General features: G+C 47.7%; 1 protein-coding gene across 1 annotated transcript in view; it reads left to right on the top strand.

The window, feature by feature from the left end:
• Positions 1-3,418: 3,418 nt before the first annotated feature.
• Gnb4 (G protein subunit beta 4) overlaps positions 3,419-15,676 on the top strand; it is a 50,091-nt gene continuing 37,833 nt past the window's right edge. The window contains exon 1 of the mRNA XM_045161696.1: positions 3,419-3,486. The gene's annotated coding sequence lies outside the window, so the exon portion shown is untranslated. The remainder of the gene's footprint in view (positions 3,487-15,676) is intronic.

The following is a 15,676-nucleotide window of genomic DNA, read 5'->3' as shown; positions in this document are numbered from 1 at the left end:
TTCAAGATCCCCGGGAGGCACGTGGTGCTGTGGTCTTGGGAAGTTACGCAGGTACTGACATTTCTTTGCATCAGCCTCCCTTTCCTGGTGCAGTCCAGGCTGGGCTTGAACAAACAAGCATTCTTTTCAGAGAAACACACACACACACACACAAAGCAAAGCAGACATCTAATGTTCTTAAAGAATGGATTTTTTTGGATAATAATTAAACAGCTTCTCTGTCCACATCAAGTCTTCAAAAAGGCTGGGTGATGATTTGTTCAGAAACCCTCACACTTCTTGCTCGGGCTCTCCAGACCCAGCATGTCTGTATTTTGCAGCTGCTGACTTGTTTGCCTCCTATCTCCGTGATTTCCAGTAGGCTTCCCCAAACACTTGGTTTTTTTCAACATGTAGGCTTAAACCAAACACCTCTCAAAGTCCTATAATCTCTGATAAGTGCCAATGCACAGGAAACAAGACAGAAAACTCACTACAAAGAAAATGGGCTGTGGAATTAGTCCAATCAGAGTCCACTACCTCTGGGACTCCAGGTCAACTTCCAAATCTATTGTAGTCAGCTTCACGTCATTGGGATCAACTTCCAAACCAGGGACAAGTTATGAGAGGAATGGATTTATTGAAGCTTATAGATGGGGGCAAGTTCCATAATGGCAGAAGAAACTGGTCCTTTTTTACAGGTCCATGCAAAGAGAAAATTAACACCAGCAGTATCATAAGCAAGCACACTCCAGGAACCCCAGGCCGAGCTCAAACACTCCGCATACCTTAGGCTGGAATTCTAGATATGCCCCCAAACACACCTTAAGGCTGGACCACAGTGACACCTCCTCCAGCCAGGCTGTTCCTCCCCTAAACTGTGCTTGGTTTGGAAGGTCATTGCAGCAATGTGAAGCTAAGACAAAATATCAGTGAGCATGTGTTTGCTTATCTGTGAACTGGGGATAAAATGCACACAGCCATGGACATAGACATCAAGGACATTCTTACCCACTAACTTCCCTTTGCTTCCTCCTAAAAATAGTGATAAAGCGCAGGACTTAATCATTACAACACATCACCGGGCTGGAGAGATGGCTTAGCGGTTAAGGCGATTGCCTGCAAAGCAAAAAGAAAGGATGTTGGTTCAATTCCCCAGGACCTACTAAGCCAGGTGCACAAGGTGGCACAAGCATCTGGAGTTCGTTTGCAATGGCTGGAGGCCCTGGTGTGCCCATTCTCTCTCTTGGCCTATTTCTCTCTCTTAAATAGATAAATGAAAATTAAAAATATTTTTAAAGAGTATTGAAAAAAAAAACAAAGCACTTTTCTTTAAAAAAAAAAAATCACCACTGGCTGGGGTTTGAATCCCCAGACCCCACTTAAAGCCAGAAGAAGTGGTGGGTTTCATTAATCTCAGTGTACCTACTCCAAGAGAAGAAGAGTCAAGAGAATTTCCCAAAAGCTCCAGAATGGAGTAGAACAGCAAGAGACCCTGCCCTGCCTCCAACGAGTTGGAAGGGAAGGACTGACCAGAAAGTTACACACACACTCACACACACACACACACACACACACTCACACTCACACAACTAAAACACCACCTCATCAGTTAAAGATGCACACTGCTGCTGCTCACGTCCTAACCAACTTCTCTGACACTTCGGTAATTAAAACAAAAAGTCTTGACATTTCTTCACTTTCTTTTAAAAAATATTTTATTTTTATTTATTTGAGAGAAAGAGAGAAGGAAATAGGCAGGGGGAGGGAGAGAGAGAGAGAAAGAGAGAATGGGCATGCCAGGGCTTCCAGCCTCTGCTGACGAACTTCAGATGTGTGTGTCCCCTTGTGCATCTGGCTTATGTGGGTGCTGGGGAATTGAACTGGGTCCTTTGGGTTTCCAGGCAAGCACCTTACCACTAAGCAATTTCTCCAGCCATTCTTTTTTTTTTCCTTAATGTACACTTTATTTGTATATCTGGCTTTATGTGGGTACTGGGGAATCGAACGTGGGTCCTTAGGCAGTGCGGGCAAGCGTCTTAACCACTGAGCAATCTCTCCAGCCCGATTTCTCCATTTTCTTATTCAGGGTCCGGTGGGGAGGAAAGCACCCAGTGTTTAGCATCCATCATTTCTCCATCCTCGTGCCCTCGGTGGTGGGCTGGCTGTTTCTACAGAACACGGTGCCACTTTCCCATTGTGTGACAGGATGCTTAATGTCGGCCTCCTGGCCTGTTAGGTGGGGACAGCTTCGTTGCAGGTAAGGAAGAGGAAATGCCTCGGGTGCCAAAGTGCTCTTTTGAGATTGTTCAAACCTTTTTCTAGCACCGAAATCCACAAAGAACTCCTCTATGGGTTTCTGTTACCCAGGGCTGTTTCTTTAAATTGTTTGACGTCAGAGAAAGAATGCTATAGCAACAGTCTGTCAAAGTGGAATTAACTCAAAAGAAAGATGGGGGTGGGGAAAGGAAAAGTACTCCCAGGCGGCACTGGCTTCAGAGGAAGCAAATTGGAGAGATGCATTTATTTTGTTTTTTTTTTTTAAACATGAGACACTCAGACAAATGTGGAGGGGGAGAAAGAGACGCCTAAGGTGCACGTGGTGTTTAACTCATGCAGAAAAGGGCGACTTGGTTGGGGGAGACGGAAGGCCTGCGGGTTTCGTCAGTGATGAGTCCCAGTTACTTCCAAGAACTGATCATTTACAAGCAGGTTCTAAGCACGCGTTACCTCGCTTACTAATATTTGCATCGCCTTTGTGAGGCAGGCATCGCTATCCCTAGTTGGGCATTCATGAAACTTGGGCCTCCACACCAGCTACCGATGGTGATGGTGGGAGTTTTGCAGGACTAGGCTTCTGCTTACTCTCCTTCATCTAGAATTCCAACTGGAACCCTCAACAGGACCTCGGGGGTCCCATCACCTTGTCCACACGAGCAAAATCGCTCGGATAGGCTCACGACACTTCACTTCGACGGCGCTACTCTTCTGCGCGCTCCCGAGGCCGGGCTCCTCACCAAGAAATCGAAACTGCCCTGGAATTCGTGCTTTTCGTCGCCATCTGGCCAGAGACCAGAGGCAGCCTGGGAAGCAAAACTGCACCCGATGCCGCGCCCCCGGTTGGTCCCCAACCCAGGCCATGCGCGCTCCAGGCTCTGCGCGCCCCCGTCAGGCCCCCAACCCAGGCCATACGCGCTCCAGACTCTGCACGTCCCCGTCAGCCCCAAAACCCATGCCATGCGCGCTCCAGGCTCTGCGCGCCCCCGTCAGCTCCCCCCCCTCAACCCAGGCCCTGCGCGCTCCAGGCCCTGGCGCGCCCCCGTGAGCCGCGCCCCCGTCCCCGCCCCGGTCCCGCGCGCCGCGGAGTTGGCTGCTGGGTGTGGCCGGGGCCGGGTCTCTGCGCTCCTCGCCGCCCTGCTCCGCTCCGCCGGCGCCGCGCTCCCCGCAGCCGAGCGCCCAGCCTGAGCCCCGGGCAGCGCGCGGTCCACGCAGCCCGGTTCCCTCCAGGTAGGTGGCGAGCGCGGGAGCGGCGGCTCGTCGGGGCGCGGCGCACCGGGGTCCCCGGGCTCCTCGCAGGGGGCGTGGGGATCCGAGCGTGGGACGGGACCCGAGTGGCGGCGCCGGCGGGCCGGGGTTCCTCTTTGGCGCGGGTGGTGCGCCCTGGTAGAGGGACCCCGGGGCGGTGGAAGCAGACAGGCAGTGGCCTCCGGGAGGCCCCCCCTCCCTCCGAACACCCGCGGGCAACTCAGCGCCACGAGAGGCCCCGGAGAACCGTCCTGGAGGCCGTGGTGATCCCGCACTGCCCTGGACGGGCGCTGGGGTGGAGAGCGCGCGGAGAGCCCACGGAAGTTCTCACTCCGACTGCCTGCCTGCCCGGTTTGTTTTGGAAATTTATGTGTATATATATACCCGGCGGCGGTTCTGAGGACGAGTGATGGGGTTTTGAATCTTGATGCGTTTCTACGTGAGAAGGTGTGCTTTCTCTTCCCTCCGCATCTCTCTGCGTCGGGACGCAAGCGGTCGCTTTTGGCTTAGGCTTGGACTGCTCTTTGGTAAGGGGGTGGGAGGAGGGAGTTTTCAGAAGTTTTACCACCGGCTTGCCTTTGTTCGTGGCTTTAGGAATTTGCATCTTCCCGTCTACGCTTTTCTTCCTCTCCTTCCCCTTCTCCTTCAGTAAAGGATGTGGATGTGTTTTTTCTGCCTAGCCACCGACAAACAGCCTGGGGGTATAGACTCTCCCCTACCAGGAAGTTTTCCTCAGACATTTGAAATTTAATTGCTTTGGATCCCTTTAGTGTCGCAACTGAGCCGGGATTCTAGAGCGCATCTTCCAGGAAGGAGAGAGGGGACGACATGTCCAGAGGGTGGACCATATGCGTGGTCTCTGCCATGGCACACACACCCTGGCCTCTGAACGTGGACTGTGTGTGCTCCAGTATTTGGTCAGACATCGTTTTCATATCTCGTTTGGGTTTGTAGATGAATTTAACACTGAAATAAAGACTTGAAAATACCATTGTATTGAATATTGCCAACCCCTGTTGTGCATAAGATCATGAAATCAATTAGCATACTTACCTTCGTGTCTTTGAAAGCCCACAGATGTTACAGAGGAAGTGATTTTTGAGTTGTTGATCCTGGTCAGCCTGTAATATGGATCACTTTGAATCATTCACGCTTCAATATATCGCCACTTAAGTTAACACTCTAAAAGTAGGCTCGTGATGGGCATTTTCTGCTTTTACCAAATGGTGCCGGAGATGGTGTGATGTCTTTTTTTCTGGCATGTTACTGAAGTTGGATAGCCGGGTTATTAGTTTCTTTATTTACCCTGCTGACGAATTTAGTCTGCATTTATTCTAGGAGTTATGTACGAAACCTCTGCCTTGTGTTAGAGGCAGTCCTGTGTTATAATCTTATTTATGTCTTAACTTAGCAAAGGAAACATCATCAACTTCCACAGGTAAGGAAACTGCCTCTGAGATGTTAGGTGACTTGTTAGTGGTCTTGTAGTGGCTGGGTAACTCAAGGCCTCAGTCGGTGAAGTTCATGTTCCTTCCTCTGGGCCACATTCACTTAGTCCCTGGGCATGAGAAGCGATGCCATTTTCTCAGCGTATGCATAGCAGAGCGTTCCCCAGACGTCAGCGCCGCGTGCAGGGCTCCCCAGTATGACCTGTATGCTCATCCTTGTTTCTGTGTGGCCTTCTCCCGTCACTCCTGTCCTAGGATAATTGTCGACTTAGCTAGGGCACAGTTATCCTATTGACAATTAATAGGTAGTGAATGGGTTCTCTGGAGACATCGATATAATTATTTGGGGACCGGGGACATAGCTCAGTGGGCAAAGTGCTTGCCGTGCAAACACGAGGACCCGAGTTCGTGTCCCCAGTACCCATGTAAAGACATGTTCTGTCGTACACATGTGTAACTTCAGTGCTGAGGAGATGAAGAGAGGCAGATCCCTGTGACTTAATAGCTAGCTAGCTAGTCTAGCAGAATCGGTTAGCTTTAGATTCGGGGAGAGACCTTGTCTTAAAAGATGAGGTGCAGAGTAACTGAGGAAGACGCTTGACACCAACCTCGGGCTCCACTTGCACATGCTCACATATGTGTGCACACATACGCCCACACGCACATGAACACACACACACATGTGCAAAAGAAAAAGACATAACTAATTTGGAAGGTTGCAAACAGGATACCAACCTGTGTGTGTGTGGAGGGGTGTACGCCTGGAACCCCAGCACTAGGAGCAGGAGGGCGAGTTGGAGACCAGCCTGGCTATGTTGTTAGCCAGACGGTGTCTCGTAATAAGAGAAGAGAATGGCAGTCTATTCTGTGATGTGGGAACCCACGGATATTCCTTCCATCCAGCCAGGAGATTTCTCCTTGTGATCATCCTTTCTTTCCCCCGCCCCACGTCTACAGTTTGCCTGTTTCTATGGGATCATGCGTGTTGTCAGGCAAACACTCTGTTGTATCTCCTGCCTTAAGGTAAATTTATTTTTCTTCACCCAGTGCTCTGCTTCAGTGGCTGCCTCATTTCTGAGCTTCATCTTGAGAAAACCTAGTGGGTTTTTTTTAAATTATTTTTTTGAGAGAACAAAAATAAATGCGAAAGAGATAACCAGAAACTAGTTGCCTCTAGGAGGCAGGTAGAAACTGGATAGACCGGGGGAGAGAGGCGTGGCGCTGATTTGAACGCACCTCTTTTTGTAGTTTTGAGTCTCAGAAACTTGTTAATCTTGAGTATGTTCAATTGAAATTAACAAGCAACAAATGAGCAATCTGTGTTGCAGTGAATAAGCCAAGTTAACAAAAGAAAAAACAGAATTCAAGTAAGTTTTCAACACAAGACTGACTGTTTGCCCTTAACTTAGGTACAAAAAAAAAAAAAAGTGTGGGGGAGTTGGGGGTGGGGGGAGGATTGAACTCTGGTATAGGCTGTTACTTGTATGAAAGAGGTACAGCAATTCTAAAACTCTGTGTCTTTGTCAGATTAAATAGGTGAGTAAATTCACTAGCACTTTGCAAGCTAGAGTTTCCACTCAGAGAACAAATACAAAAACAAGGGATGAGACCTGGAGACTTAGAGCATTTATCTCCAGCATGCATGAAGCATTGTGTTCAATCTCCAGCACGTCATCAAACGGGGCGTGGTGACATGTGCCCCTTAGCACAAAGGAATGGAAGCAGGAAGATCAGAATTTAAGGTTACCCTCAGCTGCATATCCAGTTCAAGGGCAGCCTGGACTAAATAAGACCCTGTCCTGTAAAACAAACAACAACAAAAACAGGGGACTGGGGAGAAGCTTCCGTTAGTAAAGTGCTTGCTGTGCAAGCCCGAAGACCTGAGTTCAGATTCCCAGAATCCAGGCGACTGCAGGGTGTGACAGCCGCGATCCAGTGATGGCTGCGCACTGGAGTTGGTGGCCAGGGATCCCTGGGGTTCCCGGGCTAGCTAAAGTGGAGAATAAGAGAGGAAACGCCTGAAATCAACCTCTGGTCTCCTACACACACGCACTCATGCTGACACACTTATAATTCACATGCATGCACACCACACATACATATGCAAAGAAAAGAAAGAAAAAGAAATAATAGGAAAAGGTAATGACGAATTCTCTGGCATTGGATTGGAACTAGTGGCATCAAAATAAACCCATGATGGATAAATATATATATACACACACACGTCTGCACACATACGTACACTTCCTAGCTCTGGCTAGTGAAAGGGCCTAGGAGGCTTGACACTAAAATAGCCGTGAATTTGGCCAGTGCCTTATGCAAATGTGGGCCACTTAAGTTGGGAAGCTGTAAGGTGAGCCTTGAATTTTGTGCCACAGAGAGAGTGCTACAGAGATGGCTTAGTGGTAAAGGGGCTTGCCTGCAAAACCCAAGGACACCCATGTTTGATTTCTCAGTACCGACGTAAAGCCAGATATACAAGGTGGCACATGTGTCTAGAGTTTGTGGTGGCTAGAGTATTTATTTATTTAAAAGAAGAAGCTGGGCATGGTGGCTCACACTTTTAATCCCAGCACTTGGGAGGCAGAGGTAGGAGGATTGCTGTGAGTTCGAGGCCACCCTGGGGCTACATAGTGAATTACAGGTCAGCCTGGACTAGAGTGAGACCCTACCTGGAAAAAAAAAACAAAAATAAGTAAATTAATTAATTAATGAAAGAAAAAGAGTTTTTAAAAATAAAAACCTAATAATGGGTGTATGTCAAAAGGACATAGGAAAGATCTTTTTTTTTTTTTTTTTTTGGAAAGATCTTGAAAGTACTCTCAATGAACACATCTGGGAAGTGTGGAAATGAAACATAATGGAAATATCTTCAGATGTCTGGAAAATCTGGAAGGCCATGAGAGGTCTTCGTGTCCCATGTTGAGATTCCTGCCTGCTTCCCCCTTACCTTCTACTTCTCTGACCACAGGCGGGAGCAGCACTGGTTAATGGGCATAAGTATAAATATCTAGCAGGAAATTTGATGAGTACAACATACCCATTTGGTTAAAAAAAAAAAGTATTGGTTTCAACTCTAGGGTGCATGACCTCCCCAGCATAGGCTTTTGACTAAGTTATCAGTTACCAGGGATGAGTTCCTTCCCATGGAGTGGGCCTTCAATCCAATCAGAAAACAGTTGGTTACCCCCAAAACAGTCATGCCACTGTTGCACCAGCGGGCATGTCTTGCATAACTCACAGAATCTTACTGCTTAAGACTGCTGATGAGGGCTGGAGAGATGGCTTAGCGGTTAAGCACTTGCCTGTGAGTCCTAAGGACCCCGGTTCAAGGCTCGCTTCCCCAGGACCCACGTTAGCCAGAAGCAAGGGGGCACACTCATCTGGAGTTTGTAGTGGCTGGAGGCCCTGGCGCACCCATTCTCTATCTGCCTCATTCTCTGTCTGTCGCTCTCAAATAAATAAATAAAAATAAACAAAAAATTAAGCCGGGCATGGTGGCGCACTCCTTTAATCCCAGCACTCGGGAGGCAGAGGTAGGAGGATCACCATGAGTTCAAGGCCGCCCTGCGACTACATAGTGAATTCCAAGTCAGCCTGGAGTAGAGTGAAACCCTACCTCAAAAAACCAAAAAAAAAGAGACTGTTGATGACTTTTCTTCCCCAGCACTATGACAGCTAGCCCATCGAGAGGAGCTTTACAGTTTACCTCCAGCTTGATTTCTCAGTGTCCTGCAACCAGAGCATGTGAGAACCAAACACTCTCCTGGGAACCGAACCGGGCCAGCACTGTTGAAGGTGTTTTAAACCCTGGAGTTTCCAGCCTTGATATCGTCACCTTTACTCTTGGCTGCCCTCTGGTGAAGGCAGTGGTAACAAGCAGCAAGTGAGAGAACTAGATCAGCTGGAAGAAACGGAAATGGAAAAACCTGGATCACAAACTGTATAATCAACTTTAAAATTTTAACAGGAAGCTGGGGAGGTAGGTAGCTCAGCTGGTAGATTGCTTACCTAGCATGCACAAAGCCGTGGGTTCAATCACCAGCAGTACATAAACCAGGCATGGTGGCACAAGCTATAAAAACAAGGATGGGGCTGGATAGATGGTTAAGGCATTTGCCTGCAAAGCCAGAGGACCTAAGTTCGATTCTCCAGGACCCACATAATCCAGATGTACAAGGTCATCTGGAGTTTGTTTGCAGTGGCTGAAGACCCTGGTGTGCTGACTCTCTTTCTCTCTCTGCCTCTTTCCCTCTCCCTCTCAAATAAATTAAAAAGAAAAATAAAAAAACGGAGGCAGAAGGATCATGGTAAATTCAAGGTCAGTCTGGGATACACAAGACCCTAAGACATATACACACACAGAAATCAAATTGAAAAATTGTAATTTATTTATGTGCCTGTGTGTGTGCATATATATGTATGTAAGGGGTGGAGGTGAGCCAGGGTCTCTTGCCATTGTGAACAAACACCAGACGCGTGCAGCACTTTTTGTTTCTGACTTACATGGGGAATAAACCCAGGCCTGCAGGCTTTGCAAGCAAACACTTTTAACTGGGGAGCATCTTTTAAGCCCCAAATTTAAAATTAATCCCAACACTTGGGGGCAGAGGTAAGAGGCAGATTTAAGAGAGGGAGAAAGGCAGACAGAGAATGGGCATTGTAGAGCCTCTGCTACTGCTAAGGAACTCCAGATGTGTGCCATTTTGTACATCTGGCTTTATGTGGGTCCTAGGGCCATCGGGTTTTCCCAGCAAGTGCCTTTGACCGCTGAGCCATCACTCCAGCCCTGAAATGTTTTTTAGAAAGGTATTATTATAGAATATTACAGAGTTTAAGAAAAGGAGAGAGGGCACAGCTCCTTTAAAATAGAGTCCTGAACAAGTCATCCACCAATTTGAAGATTTTAATATTATGTAAGCCTCCTTATAAATTTCTCATATGATCAAAAAGAGTGCAAAGGAAATGGCCAGTAGTTAAATTTGAAGAGACGTGTGTCTTCGTGTGAGAACTCAAGTGTGCAAGCTAGGTACAGGAGGCCACTGCTTCATTGGAGTGTCTCCCTACACCTACCTGCCTGCGGGATGGGGCGGGGGCGTTGGGATAGGGCACTGGTTCTAGAGAATTTCTTTTGGTGCAACAGTTAGGAGCATCACAGCATGTGTTCTCCATTGAGTATTATGGAGAGCTTTTTCTCCAAGAGATGGATGCCATTTGATCTACCTTGAAAGACATCACATGAAATAATTTTTCTCCTCTTGCTGGGGATTGAACCCAGGGCTTAGTACACACTAGGGCCATATTTTCAGCTATAGACAAGCTAACAGAATTTCATCTTTTTTTATTTGTTTGTTTTGAGGTAAGGTCTCACTGTAGCTCAGGCTGACCTGGAATTCACTATGTAGTCTCAGGCTGGCCTTGAACTCGCGGCAATCTTCCAACCTCTGCCTCCCAAGTGCTGGGGTTAAAGGCATGTGCCACCACACCTTGCTTCATTTATATATATATATTTTTTCATCTATTTTATGTATGAGGAGGATGGTCCTTCTATCAAGTTCCTTCTTATTGCCAGGACTCAATACCTGACTAAGTCAGTTTAAGGGAGGAAGGATTAATTTATTTATTCCATCATGGTGGGGAAGGCGTGGCTGCAGGCCTTGAGGTCCCTGTTCATATTCAGTCCACAGTTGGGAAGCAGAGAGGATAAATACTGCTGCTCAGCCAGCTCTCTCCTTTCTCTTCAATCCAGGACCCCATCCCGTGGGGTAGTGCCACCCACAGTTAAGGTGGGTCTCCCCACTTCTATGAACACAATCTAGATAATCCCTCACAGGCAATTCAGGTCCTGTCACAGTCCTTATGATGATAGCACAAATAATTTCAGTGCTAGGATTTTTTGGCATGTGTGTATGTGGTGGGTCTGTGTGGTGTATTCATATGTCTGTGGACAGGTGTGCATTATCATGCATGGGAAGGCAGGATATTGATGTTTAACGTCTTCCTCATTTATTGTCCAGATTATTTGATGAGATGGGGTGTTCTTCAAAAATATCTTCTGTTCCTTTAATTTTTTTTGGCTTTTCAAGGTAGGGTCTCACTTTAGCTCAGGCTGACCTGGAGGCGTAGTCTCAGGGTGGCCTCGAACTCACAGTGATCCTACCTCTGCCTCCCAAGTGTTGGGATTAAAGGCGTGCGCCACCATGCCCGCCTTAATTTTTTTAAAAAAATTATTTGTGCGTGTGCATACATGTGTGCACTTGTGTTCCTGTGAATGTGGGTGCAGGTGTGCCATGGCACATGTGGAGGTTAGAGGACAACTTTTGGGTCCTTGATGGTCCACCTCATTTGAGGCAGAGTTTGCTTGATACTGTTCTTCTTTTTTAGTTTTTTGTTGTTGTTGTTTTTGGTTTTGGTTTTTCTTCTGGAGGTTGGGTCTCGCTGCAGCCCAGGCTGACCTGGGATGAAAGGCATGCATCATGATTCCCAGCTGCTGCTGTTCTTTTCTCTGTACTCCTCAAGGGCTGCTGGGAAATTCTCCTGTCTCCACCTCCCATGTGTCTGGCAGAGTGCTGGGATTACAGAGCCTGTCACAGCCTCGGGCTTTCTATGTGGGGTCTGAGCATCAAAGGGGCACACTCAGACTTGAGTGTGAACACTTTCTTCACTGAGCCGGCTCCCCAGTTGCGCTTTTGCTTCTGTTTTGGGACAGGTCCTCTCTTTGGTCTGGAGCTCACCACTCAGGCTAGACTGGTTGGCCCATGAGCTCCAATGATCCGCCTGTCTCCACCTCCCTAGTGCTGGCGTTGGACACCACCCGGCCTGACTTTTACGTGGCTGCTAGGAATCTGAACTCAGGTCGCCATTTACCTCTGAGCCATCTCCCCAGTCCGGTTTTTAATATTTTCAATTGGCAACATTTAGCGATGGCTTCGCTTAGGTTTTTATTTTTATTGTTATTATTATTTTTTTATTTTTTTGAGGTAGGGTCTCACTCTAGCTCAGGCTGACCTGGAATTCACTATGGAGTCTCAGGGTGGCCTCAAACTCACGGCGATCCTCCTACCTCTGCCTCCTAGGTGCTGGGATTAAAGGCGTGCGCCACCATGACTGGCTTATTTTTTCAAGTTTTTGAGGTAGAGTCTTGCTCTAGCCCAGGCTGACCTGGAATTCACTACACAGTCTCAGAGTGGCCTCGAACTCACAATGATCCTCCTACCTCTGCCTCCTGAGTGCTGGGATTAAAGGCATGCGCCACCATGCCTGGCTTCAGTTAGGTTTTATTTCCCCTTGATTTTTACATAATGAGTTCTTCACCCAAACACCTTTACCTAGGAATTGATTAACTCTTTGGCCAGGTGAAAGTAAAACCCATAAAGCAGCTGAAACTGACTGAAACAGAGTGCAGTTAGGGTAGTGGATGAGATTTTCATGACTAGATTTTTAAATTTACATTTATTTGAGAGAGAGGGAGATAATGGGCATGCAAAGGCCTCTAGCCACTGCAAACGAACTCCAGATGTGTGTGCCACCTTGTGCAGCTGGCTTATGTGGCTACTGGGGAATCGAACTCAGGTCCCTAGGCTTTGCAGGCAAACACCTTAACTGCTGAGCCATCTCTCAAGCCCTGTGACTAGTTTCGATAAGGAAATAAGACAGTTGTGAGTTACATATATTTCAGTAGAATGTGGGTAAGTATGGTGGCGCACACTGTTGTATGGCAAATTTCCTCCACATTAAAAGGTGTAAACAACTATTGCCAACTTTATTAAAAGCAGCTGGGTCAACTGGAAAGTGATCAGATTGCCACCTGAGATTCAGGTGCCCCTGTGCGGCTGTATACGATAAGGCATGAGGTCTCGTGGCCTCAGGGGGAGATAGAATATATAGAGGGCAAAAGAGCAAGTAATAATGAGCGCCGTTGAAGTGGTATCCCTGGAGTCTCCATACTCTGTAAGTTAAGCCCTCACCCTGAGACTGAGGAGCATCCGTGGGGGGATCCCAGTATAGAGAGCCCTGCTAAAGTGCTGCTCTGGACAGGTACAAGGAGCTTCTAGAACTGGCCACAGGGAAGTTGTCATTCAGGGTGGAATGAGACTTCTGTGGTTCTGAGGTCCCTAAGTAAGCCCTCACCCCTGTGGCTGAGGGAGATGCATCCAAGGAGTAGTTTTTTAATATTTATTTTTATTTATGTATTTGAGAGCGACAGACAGAGAGAGAAAGAGGCAGATAGAGAGAGAGAGAATGGGCGCTAGGGCCTCTAGCCACTGCAAATGAACTCCAGACGCGTGCGCCCCTTTGTGTATCTGGCTAACGTGGGTCTTGGGGAATTGAGCCTCAAACCAGGGTCCTTAGGCTTCACAGGCAAGCGCTTAACCGCTAAGCCATCTCTCCAGCCCAAGGAGTAGTTTTTGCAAGGTAGAGTCTCACTCTAGCTCAGGCTGACCTGGAATTCACTATATAGTCTTCAGGGTGTCCATGAACTCAGGTGATCCTCCTACCTCTGCCTCCCCAGGGCTGGGATTAAAGGCGTGTGCCACCACGCCCGGCCCCAGGAGTAATTTTGACACAGGAATCTCCATCAAAGTGGCTGCTTTGGGGGCCTCCCGTCCCTATAAGTAACCCAGCAATAAACTCATGGGTTCACCAAATTGATATTGGTCTGCCATCTGAGCTCTACTTGGGGTGAAGACATGTGTCTGTGTCTCGCCAGGAGAAAAATTTCCTGTGCCACATGCCTGTAATCTCGGCAATCAAGGAGACTGAGACAAGAGGATGATAAATTTGAGGCCAGCCTGGGCTACATTCTAAGACCCTGTGTTAAATAAGTAAAAACATACATATGTACGTGCATGAATGAAACATGCTAGGCAGTTAACTATTTAAAGAGGAAATTTGTCCTAAGAACCTTTTTTAAAAAAAAAATTATTTATTTGCAAGCAGAGAGAGATGGAGAGAAGAGAGACGGATGGAGAGAGAATGGGCGTACCAGAGCCTCCAGCCACTGCAAACAAACTCAAGACGCATGGGTCCCTTGTGCATCTGGCTTACATGCGTGGGTCCTGGGAAATTGAACCTGGGTCCTTTGGCTTCATAGGCAAATACCTTAACTGCTAAGCCATCTTTCCAGCCCCCCAAGCACCTTTAATGTGCATTAAGTTATGTGTAGTGGCCTGCACTTGGCTGCAGAAATGGTAATTCTTCATTGTGTGGGTTACTGCCCCAGGGTCCACTGGAGGGGGTATGTTATCATATATGATGAACGTTGAAAAAAAAAAAAAACTGAGATTGGGCATGGTGGCACATGTCTTTAATCCCAGCATTTGGGAGGCAGAGGTAGGAGGATCGTCATGAGTTTGAGGCCACCCTGAGACCTAAATTCCAGGTCAGCCTGGGCTAGAGCAAGACCCTACCTCAAAAAAAAAAAAAATAAAAAAACAACAACAAAGCAAAACCCTGAAATTCTGAAAGCTTATCTGGCCCTAAGGCTGAGGGTGATAACTGATGGGTCCATGTGGGCGTGGATTTGTACATGTCCCTTTCTTTTTAGACTGCAAACTCCAGTGTCCTGTACCTAAGTGGTGTTCATGGATCGCCAGGGTTCCCTCAGTACGTTCACCCCATATTTATTGAGAGACTAGAGAAACAACCTGGAGGGCAGGGCTTTCTTTATCTCCTGGAACACCAAGCCCGTGGTAGAGTTGATCCACGTGGTGATTTGAATGCGTCTGTCCCCTATAGCCTCAAGTGTTTGTGATTTAGCCTCCTTCTTAGCCCCCAGCTGAGGAGCCTTGGGGAGGCGGGGCCTTGCTGGAGATGATTGTCCCTGAAGGTGGACCTTGAGGTTTATTAGCCCAGCCCCACTGGGTGTTCAAAGCTAGCCCAGCTTGCTCTTGCTCTTCCCTCCCTGCTGCTGATGCATGAAGATAGGAGCTGGCTGTCTGCTCTACTATGCTTTCTTCGCCATGGTGAAACTTCCCCTTAGAACCTCACGTAAACCCCCTGCTTCCAGAAGCTGCTTCGGGTTGAGTGTTTGGTCCTAGCAATGAGAAGGTGACTGCTCTGGTACGTTCCGGAGGCACTTAAATCTGTTCAAAATAAGGAGTCACAGCCGAGTGTGATGGCACACCCCTTTAATCCCAGCACTCGGGAGGCAGAGGTAGGAGGATCGCCATGAGTTCAAGGCCACCCTGAGAGTACATAGTGAATTCCAGGTCAGCCTGGGCCAGAGTGAGACCCTACCTCAAAAAAACAAAATAAATAAATAAATAAAGGAGTCACATTGCAAAGCAAAAGCAGACACAGACCTCAGTACTTTGTGCTCCAGGTTCAGCATTTCCAAAGTCTCCTTTCCTCCTGAACCTGCTTGCCCCACACAGTTCAAGGTCTGGGCTGACTTGCGAAAGCCCTATGGATGTATCTGCATGTAGAATCCCTTGGGGGTGAGGTAGGAAAATGTGGTTTTAAATTCCTAGGTCAAGCCGGGCATAGTGGTGCACGCCTTTAATCCCAGCACTCGGGACGCAGAGGGAGGAGGATTGCTATGAGTTCGAGGCCACCCTGAGACTACATAGTGAAATCCAGGTCAGCCTGGGCCAGATTGAGACCCTCACTTGAAAAACAAAAACAAAACAAAAGTTCTTAGGTCAGAATAATCTTAAAAAAAAAAAAAAAGGCTGGAGGGATGGGTTAGTGGTTAGGGCCTTTGCCTGCAGAGCCAAAGGACC

The sequence above is a fragment of the Jaculus jaculus genome, chromosome 11 (genome assembly GCF_020740685.1).
Source record: "Jaculus jaculus isolate mJacJac1 chromosome 11, mJacJac1.mat.Y.cur, whole genome shotgun sequence".
Lineage (NCBI taxonomy): Eukaryota > Metazoa > Chordata > Mammalia > Rodentia > Dipodidae > Jaculus > Jaculus jaculus.
The sequence above is the reverse complement of the archived record's forward strand: the minus strand, read 5'-3'. Positions and strand labels throughout refer to the sequence as shown.